The sequence below is a fragment of the Halichoerus grypus genome, chromosome 1 (genome assembly GCF_964656455.1).
Source record: "Halichoerus grypus chromosome 1, mHalGry1.hap1.1, whole genome shotgun sequence".
Lineage (NCBI taxonomy): Eukaryota > Metazoa > Chordata > Mammalia > Carnivora > Phocidae > Halichoerus > Halichoerus grypus.
The window spans coordinates 3207625-3229914 of record NC_135712.1 but is presented as its reverse complement, the minus strand read 5'-3'; the positions used below and the strand labels follow the sequence as shown (position 1 = coordinate 3229914).

The following is a 22290-nucleotide window of genomic DNA, read 5'->3' as shown; positions in this document are numbered from 1 at the left end:
CGCGGGAAGCCTGCTTCTCCCTCTCCCACTCCCCCTGCTTGTGTTCCCTCTCTCGCTGTGTCTCTCTCTGTCAAATAAATTTAAAAAAAAAAAGTGAATATGGATTTTCGGCATTCAATTCTCAGTTGGCAAAAATGAATGCCTATGTTTCCCCCACAGGTCTGGAGAACCCACAAAACATTCCATGGGCCCCGGTTCTGTGCCTTTTACTTGAGGATGTTACCGTGATCTGTCAGAAGTCAGTGTGGACTTTTCCCCGTCTCCCTGAAATCACAGACCACATGCAGCCCAGACTCGGTCAGTGAGCACACATGCTTCCTCGTGGCGAAATGGCAGAAGATGCCCCTGGGCTGGCATTCCCTGCATGCTTTCTGCAGATACTGGATGCTACTCGAGCTCTGTGGACACGGACAGTGCCGTGAGGGTTCTTCCGTGTCTGCTCGGCTGACTGGGCACTCCCCACCCTCTCCCTAACAGGAGATGCAAGAGCCACTCTGACCGCTGATCTCACTCCCACGGCCCCGGATGCACAGCACCCTGCCACAGGCTGAAACATCCGGGGGTCACAGCACGCTTTATTCTCAACAGAAATACATATGTGAGGCCAGGAGGACAGCTCTACCGTGGGGTCAGGGTGCCCTAATTCCGGGGGCTTCCTCCAACATTGGGAGCTGCTGCTTTACGTGGTGCCCCAGAAACATGTACATCTTGGGGCCGATGCAGCCAGGTCGGCTGCTAGATGGGTGAAAAGTCAGCCTGCCTCCCATAGTGAGAGGAGGCTGCTGGGGGGGGGGGACAGGGGTGGGCCCTCCAGGGCCTCAACTGTGCCAGCAGAGCGCAGCGGAAGAGGAGGGGCGCAGACTCATTCCCTCCAAACTCCCTGGGCCGTGCGTCCCGCAGCATAGTACAGATACCTCTCGTTTATCCAGGGTTGGGCGCTTGCAAATCCAGTACTAACCTAAGTCACAGTGGGAATCAAACAGGAATGTTGCCAACGAACCGCCTTCCTTAGCCACTGTGGGTGGAGGTGAAGACCGTACGATAGGCGTCCCAGAAGGCAGGCTGTTGGGCTCCGTGAAGAAGCAGCTTTTCTTACCCAAAGAGGATGAAATGTCTCTCCTGTCACCCTCACCTGCGGGATCCCCAGCCCAGCAGGGATGCAGCGGGTGGGACAAATCGGGGGATGGAACATAGCCAGGGGCAGGCATGCCAGTCTAATGTCTCAAACAGGCACCCAGCAGCTTGCAAACGCACGAAAGGGGCAAAGGTGGGAAGAGAGGAGGGAGGTTTCTCAGCATTGTCATCGGCAGTCGAGGCCTGACCACCACCTGGACCCCCTTGGCAGGAGCACCAAGTGGCTGAGGACTCCAGCCCTGCCCCGGGGGCAGGACCAATCCTTCCACATTGGCACCCACTAGCCTTTCTTTCTTTCTTTTTCTTTCTTTCTTTTTCTTTCTTTCTTTCTTTCTTTCTTTCTTTCTTTCTTTTTCTTTTCTTTTCTTTCTTTTTCTTTTCTTTTCTTTTCTTTTCTTTTCTTTTCTTTTCTTTTCTTTTCTTTTCTTTCTTTCCCTGGTTTTGAAAGCTCACAAAATCCAAGCTAATCAGAGCCCAGGTTACAAGTATCTCTTGATGTTTTTAGTTCATCGGAAGCCTTGCCAAGGTTTTTATTTTTAAGTGTGGGGCTTAAAATATCCCCTCCTCAGCTCCGAGCCAGCCAGGGGAAGCCAAAATAAAACACCATCTTCTTTGGAACATATGGCAAGTCACTGCTGCCGGAATAAGGGAGAAATCAGAAGAGAAAGGATGTTCTGGTACAAAATAAGAATGTAGGTTTAATGCATGGAAATATGCAAAGCTTCGTGCCACCAAGGGCTGTTTTCTGAGCGCGAAAATGTTAACTACAGAGTTTACGAGAAGAAGAAAGGGGGCAAAGGCATTCCTGAAAACTGACCCCGACCCCGTCTGAGACCCGCGCGCAGGAAGGGCCCGAGCGAGGCTCCGGCAGCTGTGGGATGCGGCTGAACCATCCACGCTGCCCTCAGCGAGATGCTTCCGCGGGAGGAGCCCCTGCCTTGGCCTGCATGGTTCTTAAAGCAGTTCCCTTTCTTTCTCCTGCCTTTCGGGTCCCCCCCTTCGTCCCTTCGCTAAAGCATCCCGCTGCTATCACCAGACACGCATGGTTGCAAACTAAGGTCATCTGCACTCGGGGGGCGCAGCTCACGGAGCTCATGGTGCTTCAACTGTTTTTAAGGCTTATTTTTCAGCAGCTTTTGACGTTCTCTGTATTTTTTTTCCCCAGTCTTTTGGTTATTTAACCTAAAACCATAATTATCTTTCCGTGCTCTTAGCATTCTGGGGGTTTCCATTTCTCTCTTGTCTTTTCAGCAAATGCTGTATTTATTATTGTTGTTCTTAAAGAGCTGACAACGCAGAGTAGGACATTTTATGTAGTGTTACTGGAGGGCAACGTTTTAGATATTCGAATTTATTATTGGAGTTAGAGTGTCATTAGAAAAAAATGCATACGCCAAAGGAGACTGTTGGTAGTGTGATCCTAGAGGCCTCAGGTTAATATATAATGTATAAGTCTGTGTAATGGATACTTTTTATTATTCATAAAATTTTCAAATGACTCGCAGATGTGCACCCCGCAGCTGTTCCCCCCTCACTAATGGCCTGAGGCTCTGACTCAGAGAGGAGTTTCGTGCCAAAGGATTCTGGCAGCGACTACAGTCCTTGTGATATTCCCAGGGAGGAAATCATCCATTGTCAGCAGGGGTGATGATGACAGACCAATAAAAGGCTGAGTGGGGAGGAGCCGGTGAAGACAGAAGACCGGACTGGGCATGTTCAGAAGGCTGTTTCGAGCTGCTTTCGAAAAAAAATGTATTGTCTTCAAAATTCTTTCCAGTGATTTACCTGAGTCTGCTTCTATCTACAAAGTCTGCTCTTCCCCCCCCAGGACAAATCCCAGTGGCCCAGCAGCACACGCTCGGGGACAGAGGGCCCGAGGACAGAGGCCCGAGGGCACTTGGCCCCTGCCTCCTCTCCTCAGGGGCCTCTGCTGGCCTGTCCTCTCACCTGGACCTGGTCTGACCAGAACCCCTGGGGCGTCTCCGTGACACCCTCAGTGCTGGGCAGGTGGCCCCTGCTCCCGAAGGGCCCCCACCACCTCTCACTAGCATGGGCTGCTTTCTGCTGCCCCTCCCCATTCCTGGGAGCTGGCCAGGGCCAGGGGCATACAGAGCGCCCTCGGCTTCAGGCATCTGAAAACACTTTATTGGGGCGCTGGCTCTGGGCTGCGGCCAAGGGATGCTGCGGTGTTCTTAACACAAGGTGATCAGGAGCTGGGAGCCCATCCAGAGAGGGCAAGAGGGGGTTGCAGTTTCCAGAAGCCAAGGGGGCAGATGAATGCCGGAAGCGTGGCAGTGGGGCAAGGGACACCGCACCCATGGGGACCTGGGCTTGAGCGCCACCTTACTTTCCTCCTACCCTCTGAAATCTGGCAGAGCCTCCCATTGGCCAGCCCACCCGGAAGCCGGAAGGAGGGAGCCCAGGGAGCAGCCCGCGCTCAGGCCCAGAGCAGGAGGGAGGAGGGTGAACAGGCCTGCAGGCGCCGGGACCTCTGTCTTCCCTGGGGACCCAGGGCCAGCCTTCCTCCTTAAAATTGTTGGAGTGCCTTGAAGAGTCTGGAAGGGACACCTCTTCCAAGGGATAGTGGGCACCTCCAGGGACACTGAGAGTATTTTCATTTTTATATTTTTATTTATTTGCTTCTATACTTGAGCTTCTAACAATGTGTGTGTTGTTCGATAATAAAATCTAATACACCTGTTTGAAAACATAAAGCAGTAGCACAGGGAAGCACACTATAGCCGCTGAGCCATCCCCAATCCGTCCTCCGGCTCTGACCAGGCCCCTGGGGTGCCGTGCTGAGACCCGGGGCTGGATGCGGGCCTGACCGCTGACCAGCCCACAGTGCACACCACGCTGGCTCGGGGTGCTCCTGCTGGGACAGGCAGTGTGAGTCTGACAGCCGGCTCCCGGGCTTAGTGCAGACTCCACAGCCCCCGCACCCCAAACTGCCCTCACTCCACACGCCAACTGCACTTTGGGGGTTCCAGGCCTCTCGTGCTTCTGACCAACTGGCTACAAATTCGAGAATTCCTCCCACCCCCTCCAGTTCAACCATTTGCCAGAACACCTCACAGAACTTAGGAAAGCACTATAATGGTGGTTACAGCTTTACTGTAAAGGATACCGTAAAGTCCAGACGGGCCTCGAATGCAGAGCTTCACCCCATCCTCCCGGCACATCCCTGGGTTCCCAGCCAGGAAGGGGGCGCGTGGGATCGCTGGTCACGTGACGGAGCTCAATCTCCAGCCTCTCTCCTCCCTGGAGATCAGAAGCTCCAGCTGGTATTACTTGGCTCAAAGTCCCAACACTCTGGCCCATGTTGGTCTCTCTGGCAGGAAGGGCTCACATCCTGAAGCTTTGTATGGGTCGTTGGATCACCTCCATAGCATAAACTCAGGTGTGGTCTAATGGTTTGGAGGCCCTCTCCCAGGAACCAGCGACAGAGACCTGCCAAATTCTTCCTGTTACGTGACACCGGCTTCCCAGTGGCACAGCCAGGGACCAGAGGGGCCACGTGAAAGCCACAGCCCCCTGGGGAAACCAGAGGACCTGGACGCGTCTGGCAGTGCTCCCCTGACGGGCACCCATGGGTACCCAGAGCTCAAAAATTGGTCGGGAGAAAACCCAGACATCTAAGATTCTTCAGGGGAGACGGTGTTGGCTGTAAATTCTGACGGAGATGCGGGCATTCTCAATGCAACAACAAAACCAAGTAGGGTCTGCTCAGAGGTGCAGGTGACCAGAAGGTCCCACATTTATTCTTTATGACTCCATATGTTTGGAGTAAACTCTTTTAACTTATTTATTTATTTTTTTAAACTTTTTTTTTTTGAAGATTTTATTTATTTATTTGACAGAGACACAGCGAGAGCGGGAACACAAGCAGGGGGAGTGGGAGAGGGAGAAGCAGGCTTCCTGTGGAGCAGGGAGCCCGATGTGGGGCTTGATCCCAGGACCCCGGGATCATGACCTGAGCCGAAGGCAGACGCTTAACGACTGAGCCACCCAGGCGCCCCATCTTTTAACTTATTTAAATATTTATAGACTGAGATAAATCTATGTTCTTAATCTGTTTGAATATCTTTGTCACAGCTGACATCGTGTAGTTGGTGACAAGCTGTGTATGTAACTAAGCAGATCATTTCGTGGGACAGTTTGCTTCTGTTCTGAGGAGCAGGGTGTTGGGGTGCAGGGAGACCCACTCCTGGTTCCTGTCTTCCCCCATGGCCTCGGGCGAGGCCTTTCACTTCACAGTGCCTCTACTTCCCCATAAAATGGAATTGATAGCACTTTCTCCTACTACCCATAATTTTACAGCTGAATGATGGATACGCAGAGGTTCATTATACTTTTCTCTCTGTTTTTGTGCATGTGAAAATGTCCAAACTAAAAAGTAAAAATGATAATAATAATGATAATGCCCTCCCGTGTCTACCGCGCAGGAATGCCAGAACGTTCAGCACTGTCTTCAGAGTAGTGCCTCTTGGAGAAGGACGCCACATAAATACATTCTGAGTTATTGCTCTGTGGCCCTCAAATGATTGTATCACCCCTGGAGGTATCGTTGACAAGGAGACAGAAAATAGATTAGGACCCAGGGGAAGAACGGCTATGAAACACGAAAATAAAACTTCCAAAGCGTCAGATGCTACGTGGAGGATTTCATCTTAGTATGACAAACTGGAAGCCCATCTGGGTAAATCAGTGATGTAGGAAATAAATTTGCAATATATCAAAAATATGTTGCCCAGTAGCTGACAATTTATTTCTGGAGCTCCATATGTGTCACATTTCCAGGCTCATAAATGATAAATAATAAATTTTTATGTATAAATCACTGGTTCCCAGAGGCAGATGAGCAGACTGAATGAAAAGACGCTGCCGGAGAAGCTGGTTAATTTCCACCAGCGGACTCAGGTCGACATGTGGTGGTTTTACCCAGTTTGGGGAATTGCTGAGCCAATGAGAAAAGCCGATACCTTTAGGAAACTGTGCCTGTCATAACTCGAAGTCGAGGTTGTGAAAAGTGCATCTGAGGTGCATGCAATGGCAGAGCCCTGAGATGCGGGTTGTTAAGGTTTGCAGGTTAGTAAAGATTGACAAACGCGTCCCTACTTGGAAGATGCGCATTTGAGAAGACATCGCAGCTGGCTTCCTACAAACCCCAGAGCTTTCTGTAGTAGTATAAAGAGAACTATCTGGTGTGAAACATCCTGGAAGGAAAAGAACGCCTCCTCACGATGTCAGGGGCACCCCTCAAAGACCTGGGTGACTGCTGGTCCGCACAGACCGTGGCGCTGGCTGAGGAGGGGAGCGCACGCGGGTGTTCAGCTGGGCTTCAGCAGCCAGGATCCAGAACTGCTTGGAGAAATGACAGTCGTGAAGAAAGGCAATATGGATGTTGCTGAAAGTGGGGAGGAAAATGTATGCAAAATTATTCCGTAGCTCCAGGCCTCCCAAATTTTTTTTCTTTTTTAAACACAGAACAAGTCTGAGTACACAGCAGTCTTGGGAATTCAGGATTGCTGATCGTTTTAAGGAGACGGGGAGTGGAAGCTTATCTTTGTTAGCATACCCTTCGGCCTTGAGAGAATGAGATGGTGGAAATAAGGTTTACAGGGGATCTTTAAGTCCGTAAGAAGTACCTTTTTTTTTTTTTTTTTTTTTTTTAGTAATCTCTACCCCCAACATGGGGCTCAAACCCATGACCTGAGATCAAGAATGGCATGCTCTTCCGACCGAGCCTGCCAGGCGCCACAGTAAGAAATAACTTTTAAAAAGACTTTGCAAACTTCTACATATAATTAGCAAAAGCTATGTTAATTATAAATGATTCCATCCTGGTGTTAAACAAACCTTCTAAAGATCCTTATTAGGCAAGAGCATGTGTCCCTTGTTCATACTGAACAAAAGTAGGAAAGGGGACACCCAGTTAAGCATGAAGAGCACTAGCCGGGATGAGGACCTGGACTCCGTCTTTACTGTGCCTTGAACTTGTCTAGACGGGTTTCTCCCCATAAAAGGACCCAGAGAGTTTCCCTCCAGCTCTAGAACTCTGTGAGCACATTCTGTTTTCCGGAAACAGAATCTCTCCATGGAATCTGGCTACTATTTGCACCTAACAAAAGTACGTGTGTTTGAGATATGTAATAATGTGGAGGCAAGGGAAGAAGAGGGCCATCTAGCCTGATGAGCAGCAAGCCAGACAGACACACAGCCACCATGGAAGGCGTGCTGTCAGACCCAGCCCACGGGTCTGGCCCAGGCTTTGTTCTTTCCTTTTTTCTCACTGAAAATTTGTTACAGAAACAGCAGCTCTGTCCTCTGATGTCTCAAGAGACGGTAAACGTTCATTTTAGCAAGACTAGGAAAACAGCCAAGAAGGAGGGGCAAGAAGAAAAAGGAAAATTTTGGGTGTGATGTGCCTCGTTGTGCTAACTTTGGGCTGTCCCAAGTACAGGAGGGCAGTGCGTCAGCTCCATCTCCCTCACCCCCTGGGCATCCATCCGCAGCCTCCGCAGATGAAAACAGCTGATCTGGATCCCTGCAAGGGCCAGAGCGGCAAGCTGGTGGGCAGGACAGCAGGAGGGGGGCCTGCAGTGAGGCTGCCACCTCTGTGTCCCCCGCTCCTCCTCCAGGCAGCAGTCCCTGAGCTCTGGGGGCCTGCACGAGCAGGAGGGCAACTTCACACCGCCCATTGTGGGCAGACAGGAAGCAGGAGGCAGGATTTGAAGGCACGTTTTCTGAGGCTGACCCTCAATTGCATAATCCCTCCCGGAAGAAGCATGGGTGGGTGAGTGGCTAACCTGGACACAGGCCTTCCAGGACCGTCCCACAGCAGCCTTGGCGGATCACGGTGCCTGCCTGCTCTTCTGGTGGCCTCAATGTGCCATCATAAAGGCCTAGATAGAAATGAAAAGGGGTACTGTATCAGTTAGGGCTCTCTAGAGAAACAGAACCAATAGATGGAGATGACAGATAGATAGATAGATAGATAGATAGATAGATAGATAGATAGAGATAGAGATAGGTGGGTTCTAAGGAATCAGCTCATGCCACTCCAAGTGCTGACAAGTCTGAGACTTGCAGGGCAGGCCAGCAGGCTAGAAACTCTGGTAAGAGATGATGTTGCAGCTCGGGGGACCTGGGTGCTGTAGTCGCTTGAGCATCCAACTCTTTTTTTTTTTTTTAAGATTTTATTTATCTACTTGAGAGAGAGAGAGAGAGAACAAGCAGGGGGAGGAAGAGGGAGAAGCAGACTTCCCACTGAGCAGGGATCCCAATGCGGGGCTTGATCCCAGGACCCCGGGATCATGACCCAAGCCAAAGGCAGATGTCCAACCGACTGAGCCACACAGGCGCCCCGAGCATCCAACTCTTGATTTCGGCTCAGGTCATGATCTCAGCGTTGTGAGATCAAGCTCCACATGGGGCTCCATGCCCAGCCCAGAGTCTGCTTGAGATTCTCTCCCTCTGCCTCTGCCCCTCCCTGCCCACCCTCTCTCAAATAAATAAATAAAGTCTTAAAAAAGAGAAAGAGAGAGAGATGATGTTGCAGCTTGAGTCCAAGGCCAAAGGTTGTCTGCTGGTAGAATTCCTTCCTCCGGGGGGACCTGTCTTTGCTCTCAAGACCTTTGACTGATGGGATGAGGCCCACTCAGATTATGCAGGGTAATCTGCTCTAAATTTTTTTTTTTTTTAAGATTTTATTTATCTGACAGAGACACAGCGAGAGAGGGAACACAAGCAGGGGGAGTGGGAGAGGGAGAAGCAGGTTCCCATGGAGCAGGGAGCCCAATGCAGGGCTCGATCCCAGAACCCTGGGATCCTGACCTGAGCCGAAGGCAGACGCTTAACGACTGAGCCACCCAGGCGCCCGTGATCTAAATGTTAATGACATCTAAAAGAAACCTTCACAGCCACATCTAAACTGGTGTTTGACCAAACATCTGGACCGCATGGCCCAGCCAAGTTGACATGTGAAACTAACCATCACAGGTTCCAAAGCTGAGGAAGTACCACCCCACCCCAGGGCAGCTAAGCCCGTGCCCAGAGCCAGCTGCACACCCTTGTGTCATTTCACAGTTCCTGCCTGTTGAGCTTCCTTCCACCCATCTACACATGTCAGCAGCCCCCCTTCAAGTGGGCCGTGTGCACGTCTGGCTGTGTGTCCAGGACCCCAGCCTGTTTCTGTTGTGTAGCATGGTCTGCCCTGCCGTTGGTTATTATGTTTTGACTGATCATTGGCCTAGTCAAGAAATCCTCTCTCTTTCTCACTCTCTGTCTCTTTTTAAACGTACAACAGAATATTATTCAGCCTTAAAAGGGAAGGAAATTCTGACCCATGCCATAATGTGGGTGAACCCTACAGACACCATGCCAAGTGCAATAAGCCAGTCACGACAGGGTGAAGGCTGCATGATTCCACTTGTATGAGGTGCCTGGAGGAGTCGCAGAGACAGAAAGGAGGACCGGGAGTACCAGGGGCGGGGAGCACAGAGCCTCCACTCCGCCGGATGGAAGCGCTCTGGGGATGGAAGAGGCAGTCATGTCGGCACCACAACGAGCGTGGTGCGCTCAAGGTCACTGCCCGCTTACAAAGAGTCAAAACAGCAAACTTCATGTTACATGTAGTTCATCATGAGTGTGGGAAGTAGTTTCCAAAAACTTGGGGATTTTTAGTTCTCTCTCTATCACTGATGGGGAGTTTAGTTCCACTGAAGGGGGAGAACATGCCCTGGATGACTTAAAATGCTTTTGAATTCCTTGAGACCGGAGCACACTCACTGGCTCGCTCCATCCCAATGCTGGTGATCATGTTTCGACTGTTCATTGACTTCATCAAGAAATGATCTCTTTGAAGAGCCGGCTTCTATCAGATTCCAGAATCGAGTCATTTGGAGAATTGCTGGAGCATACACGACATGACAGTATTGGAACAGTCCCTGGCGTGGGCTGCGTGTGACCCTGGAGGAGTGCCTAAAAACTCAACACCGATTAGAATGAAAAGCAGGCGAGATTGAGCGTGGCGTGTGACACCCAGCACGGGACCTTGCACCTTGCAGGCTCCCAATTACAGACTCGTAAGCAAGTGAGCCATGTCAGTGAGGAAAAGAAAACCCTGAAAAGAGATCCTGCTGAAAAAAAAAAATTAGAAATCAATTCAAACAACGTCACTCTTCTGGGTGACATTAAAGTCCCACTAGCTGGGGCGCCTGGGTGGCTCGGTCGGTGAAGTGTCGGATTTCGGCACAGGTCACGATCCTGGGGTCCTGGGATCGAGGCCTGTGTGGAGCCCCACGATCAGCGGGGAGTCTGCTTCTCCTTCTGCCCCTCCCCCAGCTTGTGCTCTCTCCTTCTCTCAAATAAATAAAATCTTAAAAAAAAAAAGTCCCACCCACTGCTCTGAAAGTGTGGTCCGTGGCCGCGAGGACTCCCCAGGACCCGTTCAGGGGGTCTGTGTGCTCAGAACTATGATTATAGCGACACCGAGACGCTACCCACCTCTTTCCCAGGGGCAGGCGCCGTGCTGGCTCAGGAGCAGCAGCGGGTGAAATCACGGCTCCTCGGCGCTTCCAGGCCGTGGCGTCACCTGTCACCGCGCGCCATGTGCTCTGCGTCCGCTCCCGCTTGCCATCAAAACAGGACGGTTTCTCCAAGGATGTCCTGATGAAACAGAATTTATTCATCAACTGTAGTAAGGCTCGACCACTGAACATGCAACTTCTAAGATTCTGTGTGAGGAAATGGACCATGCCCACCAGCTTCCTCTGCTGCTAGAGCCAAGTACGGGGACTGCGCGCAGGAAAGCTTGTCGGGGGGTCTGCGCTGCGTTGGCCGCTGTTTCTTCATGGAACACCACGCTTATCTGAAGGAACAAGTGACAGACAAACTTTTGCCCATTAGGCTTAGGGATTCGGCAGACATTTTCTTAAAAATGAACAAAGTAAGTTTGCCAGTTCAAGGCAACCAATGGACAGTATTTGCTCCCAAATGATAACATTTAAGCTTTCGAGTAAAAATTAAAATTCTGAAAAACTTGTATCTGTCGCCGTGAACTTGATCACATCCCAGTACTTGAAGATGTTTCTGATGAGGCAGGTGGTGATTTTTTATACCGTCTAGTGAAATGTATCAACACTTGCCGTATCTGTACAACTCAGTGGATTCATATTTTTTAAATGATGGGGTGGCCATGTGACGGAGTGGGTAATAGGTCCATCTGAAGTGCCGGAGAGACCAGTGGATTTTAGGCTAACAGCATGAAGCTCCACGTCACCCATGTCACCACGCACCTTTCAGAAACGTCTATGTGTAGGTTTTGGTGGAGTCTCTATATAAACACTCCTCCACCTTCCAACTCCATGTCTTCACACGCGTCAACTAAAACAATATATCACGACAGACTGAACGCAGAAGCAGATGTGAACATCCAGCCGGCTTCTCTTAAGCTACACGTTAAAGAGACTTGCAAAAGTCTGAAACAATTTTACTCTTCTTACTAATTATTTTTTAGAAGTATTTTTCGTAAAATACACTAACGTAGTAGAGAATAATATGGAATAGGTTTCTTAATGAAATCTTTTTTTTTAAACTAATACTTTTTTTTTAAGATTTTATTTATTTATTTGACAGAGAGAGACACAGCGAGAGAGGAGACACAAGCAGGGGGAGTGAGAGAGGGAGAAGGAGGCTTCCCGCGGAGCACAGAGCCCGAAGCGGGGCTCGATCCCAGGACCCTGGGATCATGACCTGAGCCGAAGGCAGACGCTTAACAACTGAGCCACCCAGGCGCCCCTCTTAATGAAATCTTAAATAAATGAATAAAAATATTTTAAAAGCGATTTCTTGGTTTTACTCTCTAATGCTCTATGCGTTCTTGAGCCTAAAGCCTGTGGGAAGAGCGACGGGGCAGTCTCTGGCTGGGAGAGCTCAGGGCGGGGTGAAGGGCCTTGTTCCAACTGCTCTGGGGAGTGTAAGTCTAAATTTCCCAATTCTTCATATTTAGGAAATGCCTATCTTATAAATTTAACCTCTGGAGTATTTCAGAAGGTAGGAGGGGAAAGAGAGAGCGCTGAAGAAGCTTAGAACCAAGTGGTCTTTAAAAAATCATTGATATCGGGGCACCTGGGTGGCTCAGTCGTTAAGCGTCTGCCTTCGGCTCAGGTCATGATCCCGGGGTCCTGGGTTCAAGCCCCGCATCAGGCTCCCCGCTCGGCAGGAAGCCTGCTTCTCCCTGTCCCACTCCCCCTGCTTGTGTTCCCTCTCTCGCTGTGTCTCTCTCTGTCAAATAAATAAATAAAATCTTTAAAATAAATAATAAAAAATCATTGATATCATTGCATACCCACTAGAATGGCTACTATAAAAACAAAACCAGAAAATGACCAGTGTTGATAAGGATTTGGAGAAATTGGAGCCCTTGTGCACTGCTGATGGGAATGTAAAATGGTGTATCCACAGTGAAAAACAGGATGGCAGTTCCTTAAAAAATTAAAAATAGAACTACCATATGATCCAGCAATCCCACTTCTGGGTATATACCCAAAAGAATTGAAATCAGGGACTCACGAATTGGAACAGATATTTGTATATCCATGCTCTTAAAAACAATTTTTTGTAGAGATTTTATTTATTTATTTGATACAAAGAGAGTGCACAAGCAGGGGGGAGTGGCAGAGGGAGAAACAGGCTCCCCGCTGAGCAGGGAGCCTGAAGTGGGACTCGATCCCAGGACCCTGAGATCATGACCTGAGCCAAAGGCAGATGTTTAACCAACTGAGCCACCCAGGCACCCCTTAGAAACAAATTAAAAAAAAAATTCTTCTGTACACCCATGTTCATAGAAGCATTATTCACAATAGTCAAGGGGTGAAAATAACCCAAGTTTCCATTGATAGATGAATGGATAAGCAAAATATAGTATATACAGACAACGAAATATTATTCAGCCTTAGAACGGAAGGAAATCTACACTGAAAACTATGTCATTGATGAAAGAAATTGTAGAAGACAGAAAGATATGGAAAGACATTCTGTGCTTGTGTAAAATATCCATATCACCCAAATAAACATGCAAGATTCATGCCTTATCAGATGCAAGCCCCATCTAAATCCCAATAACATTGTTCACAGAAGAGAACAATCTTAAATTTTGTATGGAATCACAGAAGATCTTGAATAGCCAAAGCAATCTCGAGAAAGAATAAATCCAGGGGCACCTGGGTGGCTCAGTTGGTTAAGCAGCTGCCTTTGGCTCAGGTCATGATCCTGGGGTCCTGGGATCGAGCCCCATGTCTGGCTCCCTGCTCAGCAGAGAGCCTGCTTCTCCCTCTCCCTCTGCTACTTGTGCTCTCTATCTCTCTGTCAAATAAATAAAATCTTTAAAAAAAAAAAAAGAGAAAGAATAAATCCAAAGGTAACACCCTCCTTGATTTCAAACTATATTACAATGTTATACTAATCAAAACGGTATGTCATTAAGTGTCTGCCTTTGGCTCAGGTCATGATCCCAGGGTCCTGGTTTCGAGCCCCGCATTGGGCTCCCTGCTCCGCGGGAAGCCTGCTTCTCCCTCTCCCACTCCCCCTGCTTGTGTTCCCTCTCTCGCTGTGTCTCTCTCTGTCAAATAAATAAATAAAATCTTAAAAAAAAACACGGTATGGTAGTGGCATAACAACAGACACACAGATCAGTGAAACAGAATAGAGAGCCCAGAAATAAGGCCATGCATATAAGATTAATTAATTTATGACAAAGGAGGCAAGAATATACAATTGGGAAAGCTGGACAGTGAAAGAGAAAAGAAAGAAAGAAAGAAAGAAAGAAAGAAAGAAAGAAAGAAAGAAAGAAAGAAAGAAAGGAAGGAAGGAAGGAAGGAAGGAAGGAAGGAAGGAAGAAAAAAGAAAGAAAGAAAGAAAAAGAAAAGAAAGAAAGAAAGAAGGAAGGAAAGGAAGAAAAAGAAAGAGAAAGAAAGGAAAGAAAGAAAGAAAGAAAGAAAGAAAGAAAGAAAGAAAGAAAGAAAGAAGGAAAGAAAGAAAGAAGGAAAGAAAGAAAAGAAAAAGAAAGGACGGGGAGAGGGAGGGAGGGAGAAATTAGACCACTATCTTACACCATACACAAAAATTCACTAAACATGGATTAAAGACCTGAATGCAAGCCCTGAAACCATGAAACTCCTGGAAGAAAACATATGTGGTAAGCTATCTGACATCAGTCTTGGCAATGAATATTTGGATCAGACACCAAAAGCAAAGGCAACAAAAGCAAAGATAAACTATTGAGACTACGTCAGATTAAAAAGCTTCTGCACAGGAAATGAGACCATCAACAAAATGAAAAGAAAACCTATGGAATGGGAGAGAATATTTGCAAATCATGTATCTGATAAGGGGTTAATACTGAAAATATGTAAAGAACTCATAAAATGCAGTAACAAAAAAACAAACGATCTAATTAAAAAACGGACAGATGGGGCACCTGGGTGGCTCAGTCAGTTGAGTGTTCGACTCTTGATCTCAGCTCAGGTTTTGATCTCAGGGTGGTGAGTTCAAGCTCCACAGTGGGCTTCGTGCTGGGTGTGGAGCCTACTTAAAAAAAAAAAGACAGATGATCTGAATAGACATTTTCCCAAAGAAGACATCCAGATGGCCAACAGACACATGAAAAGGTCACTGATGCTAACGACTTTTGCCCATGGACATGAAAACCATGGTGTGGTGGGGGCAACCCTCATCCCGCGCCCCCCTGCCAAGCCAGTTTTGCACAATTTGTGAGTCCACTCCAGTATTCCTGACCCATAAGTGTGTCTGTCCTTCACCCTTTCCTCTGAACTGGTTGTTCCATCTCACAGTTCCCTCATTCAATCACTGAGTTCAGTAAGACGTTTGGCACACGTTGGTTGTGTATCGTGTGAGACTCAGGATTCCTTCTTTGGTCAACATTATTTTTTAACATTGGTCTGCCCCAGGGCGCCTGGGTGGCTCAGTTGTTTAAGCGACTGCCTTCGGCTCAGGTCATGATCCTGGAGTCCCGAGATCAAGTCCCGCATTGGGCTCCCTGCTCAGCAAGGAGTCTGCTTCTCCCTCTGACTCTCCCCCTCTCATGCTCTCTATCACTATCTCTCTCAATAAATAAATAAAAATCTTTAAAAAAGAAAAAAGAAAAAAAAATTGGTCTGCCCCACGTTTGGCTGTGGCTGCCATTTCTCTGCTGCATTTTCCTGGGACCCTTGACAGGGAAGCGTGGGTGGTGAGGACAGTGTCTCCTAGTCTTTTAGGACTTCATCGTTGGAATTGTTCTCTTGAGAGAACCAAGGCTTAGAATGAAAGTCTATGGGATCCCCCTCATCCTGGCCTGAGCTCTTCACAAGCTCTTCCCAGCTCGTAATCCTGGGGTCCTGGGGCTTTCCTGAACTTTCCATGTGCAGCCTCATTTTCTCCTCTGCATAATCCTCTCAGAGAGGTACTGTTGTCCCCATTGAAGACAGAGAGAACTGAATCTCAGGGAATGAAACCGCATCCTTGGAATTTATGTGGTTGGCAAAGCCAGACTTTACACCCAAGACTTTGGACCGCAAGCCCAGGGTCCCTTTGATTATACCACAACTGTCTCTCTCTCTCTTTTTTAAGATTTTATTTATTTATTTATTTATTTGAGAAAGAGAGAGAGCCGGGGGAGGGGCAGAGGGAGAGAGACTCTCAAACAGAATCCTCGCTTATCACGGAGCCTGATGCTGGGCTCCTTCTCATGATGCTTAGATCATGACCTGAGCCAAAACCAAGAGTTAGACACTTAACCCACTGAGCCGCCAGGTGCCCCCACAACTGTCTCTTTAACACAGAAAAAGAAAATGCCACATGTGAGCAGCCTCTAAGATGGTCCCCAGGGATCCTCTCCTCCTGGCATTCATGTCTTTGTGTGATCTCCTCCCCTGAGTGTGAGCAGGACCTGTGACTTGCTTCTAACCAACAGAGTACAGCAAAGGTGATGAGATGTCACTTCTGGGATTATTCTATACAAGAATGTAATTTCTGTCTTCCTAGCAGACTCTATTCCTTGCTGGCTTTAATGAAACAAGCTGCCAGATCATGAATTCCTCATAACGAGGTCCATGTGGCAAGAAAGTGAAGGTGACCTCCAGCCAAAAGCCGGCAGGGAGCTGAGACCCTCAGTCCATCTGCCCACAAGGAAATGAACCCTGACAACAACCATATGAGCTTGGAAATGGATCCATCCCCAGTGGAGCCTTCCGATGAGCCCCCAGTCCTGGCTGGCACCCGTGAGACCCTGAAGCAGAGGACCCAGTCAAGCCGTGCCTGGATCCCCGACAAGCAGAAATTGTGAGGTAATAAACGTGTGTTAAATGTGTGTTGTTTGTTTGAGATAATTTGTTACAAAGCAATAGATTACCAATACACTGGGTCTTAGAAACATTCATTCACACATTCAACAAATAGCTTGCCAGGCACTAGTCCAGGTGCTCAGCATACATCAGTGAACAAAATAGAGTAAAATTCTTGCTCTTCTGAAGTGTGAATTCTAGTGTACGTGTGGGAGGGGAGAGCGCGTGTGAAACAGTTGACATAATGAATAAGTTACATAGTTATACAGTTACATAGTATGTTCCATGTAGCTACACAAGTATGCTGGAGAAGAAAGGGGAGCGGTGATAGGGAGCGAGCCCGAGTTTGCAATTTTAAACTTCTTTTGAGAAAGGATTTTGAGAACTACTTCAGGGAGGAGGCCAAGCAGATATCCCTGGGAGGAGTGCTTCAGGCAGAGGGATAGCCAGTGCAAATACCCTGAGGCTCAATGTGCCTGGAGTGAGGGAGGAGCAGCAAGGAGGATGGGGGAGGTGGGGGGAGGGGAGAGGAGCTGACGTCAGAGGTCGGGGGGGTCCTCTAGATTCCCTTCGGCTACTGTGAGGACTTTTATTTCACTCTGAATATGATGGAGCTCTCTGAGGGGTTGAGCTGAGCAGTGATGTGGTCTGACTTATATTTTTCATTTTTTTTGAAAGACTTTTTACTTATTTAAGAGAGAGCGTGTGCACGAGCAGGGGGGAGGGGCAGAGGGAGAGGGAGAAGCAGACCGCTCACTGAGCAGGGAGCCTGATGCGGGGCTAGATCCCAGGACCCCCGGATCATGATCTGAGCCAAAGGCAGACGCTTAGCCACTTAACTGACTGAGCCACCCAGGCGCCCTCCGACTCAAATTTTTAAAAAGCTCATCCCCATCACTGCTGGTGCCTTCCGGCCCCCCGCCCCCCCGTGCAAACTGGGGCAGTTTACACATCAGCCGCACTGGCTGCCTTAATAAGCCAAGGGACTTGCCCTTATTTTTAAGTGGTTTTCTTGATCATTTTTCTTACTGATGCCTCCAGATCCTAGCCATCTGCTAAGGACAGCTCAAGCCCGACCCCCCCACCCCCCACCCTGCCCCGGCCTCCAGCCTTGACATCAAATCCTCCCCCGCGCAATGCAGTAAGCACCTCTGTGCCCTGTTAGTGTTGGTGCTTGCTTTGCACACTAGATCATAAGCTTTGCCAGGCAGGTCCAAGTCTTACCTTTCTTTTACGTCTCCCCACTGAGCCTGAGATACCGCTCTGTCAGGCTGGCTGGCGCCTCGGCGGAGTTCTTTCTACCTCTCCCTGTGGCTTCTCTCAAAGCACTTCTCCACCTCCATGACCACCCCCCACCTCCTGCAGCCTCCTCCTCACTGCCTCCTGGCAAGATGGCGCCTGCTGTCACCTGCATACTTCTATGAGCAATTATAGGTGGCTTTTTATTTCACGCACCTAAACATGGTCCTTGGGAAAAGAGTAACAAACTTTAGGGAAAAAAAAATGGAAGAAGAATAATCAGAATGGCTGGTTACCTACAAATGTTCTTTTTGTTTGGGAACCACCTGGTTCTCAACATTAGGGTGGAAGCTGGGATTGGAGGCAAAGGGAAGCAAGGAAGCATGGCCCCTCCAAGGCCCCACAACTAATTTCGAATTATTTTTCTTTTTTTTTTTTTTTTAAAGATTTTATTTATTTATTTGACAGAGAGAGACAGTGAGAGAGGGAACACAAGCAGGCAGAGTGGGAGAGGGAGAAGCAGGCTCCCCGCTGAGCAGAGAGCCCGATGCGGGGCTCGATCCCAGGACCCTGGGACCATGACCTGAGCCGAAGGCAGACGCTTAACGACTGAGCCACCCAGGCGCCCCTCGAATTATTTTTCTTAAGCAGTCTCCCCCCACCCCCCAAATGTGTGAGCCTCAGGGCCACAAAAACTGGAGGGGATTACTGATGGTGCTCCCAGCCCTTTGTCTTCCCTCCCCTCCCCTCCCTGGAGATAGCCCCGGGGGAAAGGGAGAAAGGAAGAAAGGACAGTGAAAGGAAGAAAGCTTAGCTGATCAAGGGGGTACAGGTGAGAAGACCAGAGCACACAGGCCAGAGGGCAGGTGGGCAGGGCCTGGGTCTCACGGGCCTTGTGACGTGTACCGGCTCTCGTGGGACCCCACACACCCAGGTCCTCTCTCCAGGTTCCAGAACCCCTGCGGAGCGCACTCTTGAGGGACAGGCAGGTGGGGAAGCATGGCCATTGAGATCCCGAGGCAGGCGAGGCGCCCCGCCCCTGCCCTGGCCCCCGGTACCCACCAGGTCCCTCTCAGCCTTGATGGATCATCATCTTCAACAACCTCAGGAAGCCTGGCTCTCCAGGTTCTACCAGCCCGACGTTACCTGGAGGCCCTGACAACAAACTGATTTACAGACATTATGCAATCTTACATTTTGTCTTCTCTGTGCGTTCTTCAGGAAGCAAACTTGGCATCTTAGATCTCATTCAAGTATTTGTGGAAACATTGGGCAGGTGTTTTGAAAATGTCTATGAGCTGAATTTAATTTTTTCCATGTAGACAAGGTTCATAATATTCTTGCTGAAATAGTGACGAGGGGAATGCTATTGGAGACCAACATGAATGAGCTCGTTACACAAATTGATGCACAAAATAAACTGGAGAAATCTGAGGCTGGCTAGAGGGAGCTCCAGCCTAAGCTGTGTCAGCTGTGAAGAACGGGAATCTTCCTCAGGTCCCAAGAAATATTAACATTGGTGACATCAGTATAAAAGTGCCAAATCTGCCCACTTGTAAGTAAAAAATTAAAAAGGCCACACTCCCAGGTGAAATCCAGGGGCAAAAGTCATCTAAGTTTACCATGTAGTTGTTCACCAAAAATAGAGGTGAAGAGTCTTCTTAACTTTTGCTCTTGGATTTGAGCCAAGATACTGTATGGAGGTTGTATAAAATCAGTATGGAAGTTTAATGGCTCTTTTCTTGCTCAGTGATTTTGAAGAAATTAGGTAGTTCCAGTGTGATATTTCTCTTTCTTTTCTGAACTGCGTCCCTATGCCCACCTCAGGCACGCCTCTATGTATTGGCTACTACTGTATTTCAAAAAAGTGTGTGACATATCTTTAAATTATGTACAATCCAGAATGTTGGTGTTTTGTATGGATCACAAGGGCAGCATTCCATAACTCCTTCTGTTGTTTGTCAGAATTGTTATTTAAAGAACTGAGTACCTATTGCATGAAAACATTACACTTTTTCTCTTAGTTTAAATAAACTCCAAGGTAACTAGAAACAAAAACAAAACAACAAAAACGCAAAAACATGGGGCTCCTGGGTGGCTCAGTCGTTAAGCGTCTGCCTTCGGCTCAGGTCATGATCCAAGGGTCCTGGGATCGAGCCCCGCATCGGGCTCCCTGCTCGGTGGGAAGCCTGCTTCTCCCTCTCCCACTCCCCCTGCTTGTGTTCCCTCTCTCGCTGTGTCTCTGTCAAATAAATAAATAAAATCTTAAAAAAAAAAAAAAACCCAGCAAAAACACAGACCAGGACTGGGACTAGGGGGAGTAGAGAGGCCAGGGACAGTTGGATGGCTTGGGGACAAGCACAGTCACACAGTCGGTTTAGAGTTGTACTGTCCCTGTCTTCAAATCCCAGGAACTCTTGAACAAGGGAACTTGCATTTCCATTTTGCACTGGGCCCTGCACATTCCGTAGCTGGTCTGGATCACTGAACTTTTGGGGTCCCCTCCAACTTCCCACCCCAGTCAGAGCCTCACTGGCCTCCCCACCCTCCCCCTCCCCCGCGCCGGCCTCGCTACAAGCTTCTCTCTGTAAAACGCCGTCGCGCGGAGCCACATCGCAGTTCGCCTGTGGTTCACGGCGTTTGTGAAGTCCGGAGCGCTTAGGAGGGATGTCCTCCGAGCTGCTCGAGGCTGGACCTGGCCGAGGCACCCTGCAGCCGCAGCTTCCCGTCCTGGCCCTGCTCCGAGCTGTGTATAGACTCGGCACAGCGATCCCACGCGGTGGGAATGTTTCTGCAAGAAAGGAACAGCCAGCAGACAAATCCCCAGCCTCCGTACCGGGAAGGCTTGCCCTCCCCTCGGCGTCTTGGAGGCAAGGACACCGCGGGACCGGTGGGCGCACCGCAAGTCTCTGCAAGCCCACCCCGGAACGCGGACAAGTCTCCGTGTCCCCCTAAGGGAGGCCACGTCGCCCGCATATAGGGCCTGCGTGGGTCTCCCGGGGGACAGCTGTGCTGAGGCAGAGCGCGGGAGCAGAGGCCAGCCTGCCGCGGTCCCTGGAGCCCTCGCCCCGGGGGCAGCGGGAGCACGTGCGCACCCGCCCGGAGAAGGCACACAAAGGGGCGCGCGGCAGGGTGCCAGGCGACCGCGCGGGCTGGCTCCCAGGGCAGCCGGGCGGCCAGGGCCCACCTGCCACAGGTCGCGCCCAGGGTGGCCCGCGCCTCCTGACGCGATGGTTCGGCCCGCCCTCCCCGCCGGCCTGCGGCGGATGGTTCCGCCCACCCGAGCCCGCTCCGCAAACCCCTCCCGGCCCGAGAGCGAGCGGAGGGGGCGTGGTGCTCTCCGGCCACGCCTCTAGCTGCATAGTCATGAGGCGGCACTCTAGGCCGGCGGGGCGGGCCGCTCCTCGCTCCCCGGCGCGCCCTGCTGGGGGCGGGGCCCGGCGCGGGCGCGAGGCGGGGGCGGGGCCGGCCACCGCCCGCCCCCGCCTCGCTCCCCGCCCCCGGCGCGCAGGCCCCGCCCCGCGCCGCCGCGGAGCAGGGACGGGGTGGGGCCCGAGCCCAGCAGGCCCCGCCTCCTCCCTGAATATTGATGCAGCGCGCGTCGGCGTCGCCCTCCTCCCATTGAGCGAGGCTGTGTCGCGTGGCCCAGCGTCGGCGTGACGGTTGGACGCGGGCGCGGCACTGCGGGTCCCGATTGCTGCAGCCGCTTGTCAGTGTGATGAAGATTGGCACCCAGGTAAGCTGTCACTCAACCGCTCCGCCGCCGCCGCCGCTCCGCCGCCCCGTCCCTATCAATCACGCCGGCCCGCAGGCGCCGCGGCCGCCGCCCCGCCGCCGCTGCCCGGGAGGCCGCGCCGGACCCGCCGCCCGGGGCAGGGGGCGGGAAGGGGGCGCGGGTGGGGGAGGGGAGCCGAGGCCGCGGGGAGGGGCGCTGTCCGCCGGGCCGCCGCGGGGGCGCGCCCCGCTTGTTTTTCTGTGTGGGCTTAGGGACGCGGAAATTTCTGGAAGGCGCCGCCGCTGCCGCGCGGGGCCCGCTGTGAGGCGCGCGCTCCTAACCGTCCCTTTCGGAACGCGGCGCGCGCCCCTGCGCGGGCGGGCACGCGGGGGCGCGCGGGGGGCGGGGCCGGGGTGGGGCGCGCGGGGGCGGGGCCGGGCGGCGGGGGCGCGCGGGGCTCGGGCCGGGGGGCGGGGGCGGGCGGCGGGGGGGCAGCGGGGGCGCGCTCGGAGCCGCGGCCGCCAGGGTGCGGGGCGGGGCCGGCTGGCCGGGAGCGGGGCCGGGGTCCGGGGGGCGGGGGCACGGGGTCGCCTGGAGCCCCCTGGAGGCGGACTTCGGGTGGGGGTGGGGTTCCGGGGAGGCCGCCCTCCTGCCCGAGGGCAGGGTGCCCCCGTTCCTGGAATTACTTCAGCGAAGATGTGCGGCCTTAATGACCGGCCGGGGGGTGGGGTGGGGTGGGGGGAGCAGATGCCCGGAGGTGCGGGGCAGGGGCTGGCCGCTCGCTGGCATCTCACGTTCCTGCAGAAGAAATCGTGAGTCACTTGCCGAGAATTAGGAAAAGTTGAGCGTGCTTTGCTT

At 51.1% G+C, this 22290-nt stretch overlaps 1 protein-coding gene and 1 long non-coding RNA gene across 10 annotated transcripts in view; one reads left to right on the top strand and one right to left on the bottom strand.

The window, feature by feature from the left end:
* Positions 1 to 4743: 4743 nt before the first annotated feature.
* Positions 4744 to 20272, bottom strand: LOC118520993 (uncharacterized). 4 transcript variants are annotated; one of them, XR_013446692.1, is made up of 6 exons: positions 18912 to 20272; positions 14615 to 14724; positions 10899 to 11005; positions 10642 to 10803; positions 7944 to 8039; positions 4744 to 6541 (listed from the first exon to the last, which is right to left on the bottom strand). It is a non-coding gene; the product is annotated as an uncharacterized LOC118520993 (long non-coding RNA). The 4 variants fall into 4 exon arrangements; XR_013446705.1 differs by having other exon boundaries at positions 10638 to 10803; positions 14615 to 14721; XR_013446689.1 differs by having other exon boundaries at positions 14615 to 14721.
* A 1039-nt stretch (positions 20273 to 21311) lies between these two features.
* The window catches only part of PKNOX1 (PBX/knotted 1 homeobox 1), a 68390-nt gene continuing 67411 nt past the window's right edge, over positions 21312 to 22290 (top strand). For 2 of the 6 annotated variants that reach the window (XM_078069933.1, XM_036069291.2), the window contains exon 1: positions 21312 to 21453. The gene's annotated coding sequence lies outside the window, so the exon portion shown is untranslated. Of the gene's footprint in view, positions 21454 to 22221; positions 22245 to 22290 lie in introns of those variants that run through there. The other 4 variants (XR_013446656.1, XM_036069287.2, XM_036069288.2 and 1 more) reach the window with 3 other exon arrangements.